Here is a 1,945-nt window from a genome sequence, read left to right as displayed (position 1 = left end):
CCTATAAAACCTTCCATTTTGTACACCGCCTTGGAGCTCCTCTCTACTTGCTAGATGGGATGCTGCACAATTCATGAGTGGCTGGATAAAGCCAAATAGATCCTCAGATCTACTCAGTTACATTTTAGTTTTTAACAGGAGTCACATGGCCAGCTTTCTGTAAAAACATTGTTTCTAGCTCAGAGTCCTAATCCCAGGGCTCCAAAGTGAGAAAGACAGATATCCCTAAATGGCACAGCAAGCATGATTAATATTTGTTTGAATACATGGGTACATGGCATAATATACAGCTGGAATTGTAAAGAATAGTTACCTGGCCAGGGCAAGATTAAGAGGTAGAGACAGCTTTTTTTTTTTCCTTTATAAGCTATTATATATTATTTGTTTTTAAATAATACACACACACATCTTTGATGAAAATAGACTAGGTTGTTTAAAATGACATAGCATACCCTCTAGTCCTTACTGGACTGCAGTCAGGCTGTGTTCCATGAAGAAATGAGGAGGCTGCCCCTCTCCTCACTGTGTGTCTTGTTTTGTCACCTGGTCCTAAAGAGGCCTTGCTTTGTTCTCTGTGATTCACAGAAGTCTTTACAAAAACTCCTTCAGTTACTGCCTGCAGCCCCATAACATGGGATCGCGGTCCCAGGATAGCGATAAGGATGGCCACAAATTTCTCAAAAATGTTATGCACTTTTCTACATGCTGTAGAAGATGATACAGGGAAGCGCTTAAAGCATGAGCTCTGACTTTTGCTTGTAGACAAGATGGAGGAGGAGGGACCAGATTTACCCTCCTGCCTGAAACAACAACCAATCAAAGGCTTTCAAGACACGGGATGTCAGGTAACAAAGGACAGTGTTGCCTGAAAAACAGAAAACGAATGAGTCCAGCGACTGCCCCAGTTTTCTGCTCAGAGAGTTTCTAGGATGCAGGGTAGGGACAGAACTAAGGTGGAGGCCAATTGGCTCCCTGAGCTGAGGAGATGGAGTGAAGAGTGTGGAGATACCAAGGCAGTTCAAGTTCATGGACAGAGTGTCAGAGAGGAGAGAGCTGCACAGGAACCCCAGAGACCTGCAGAGGGTCCTTGGTGAGTACTGATGATCCAGGGGAAAAGGGCCCAACACTCACAGAGGGCCAATCTACCCACCAGCCAGCTACGAAAAGCTCATAATTCTTCCTCTAATTCTTACAAGTTTTGTGCCCTTGGCTAACTTATTTAAATTCTCTGCCTCTGGTCTCTGCCTCCCGGTGTTCTCACCTTGTGAAATCCACTTCCCTGAATGTGGGCTGGACCTATGACTTGCTTCTAACAAAAAGAATACAGAAATCACATCTGAGATTAGGTTACAAAAAGATTCTGGCTTCTATCTTGTTCATTCTCTTGCTTTCTCCCCTTCCTGCTCTGTTCCAGCTTCCACATTATGAGCTGCCCTATGGAGAGGCCCACATGGCAAGAAGTCAGTTTCTCTGGCAATAGCCAACAAGGACTCGATGGCTGCCAGTGGCCTTGTGAGTGAACTTGGATCTTCTGAGGCTGCTGACAGACAACTGAGTGAGCTTGGAAGCAACTCTCTCCAAATAGAGCCATGGTCAATACCTTGACTGCGGCCTTCTGAGCAAGCCACAGCCAGAGGACCCAGCTTAGCTACATCCAGATTCCTGATCCACAGAAACCGTGAAGTAAATGTTTCTTGTTTTAAGCCATTATGTTTTGGAGTGATTTGTTACGAAGCAAGAGATAACTATTACAGCAACAGAAACTCTGATTTTATTTTTTTTAAGATTTTATTTATTTGAAGTCAAACAGAGAAAGACATGTATCATATGATCTCACTGATATGAGGAATTCTTAATTGCAGGAAACAAACTGAGGGTTGCTGGAGTGGGGGGTGGGGTGGGAGGGCTGGGGTGACTGGGTGATCGACACTGGGGAGGGTATGTG

The sequence above is a fragment of the Leptonychotes weddellii genome, chromosome 11 (genome assembly GCF_054177405.1).
Source record: "Leptonychotes weddellii isolate Sample4059 chromosome 11, ASM5417740v2, whole genome shotgun sequence".
Classification (NCBI taxonomy): domain Eukaryota; kingdom Metazoa; phylum Chordata; class Mammalia; order Carnivora; family Phocidae; genus Leptonychotes; species Leptonychotes weddellii.
Note: the sequence above shows the minus strand (reverse complement) of the source record.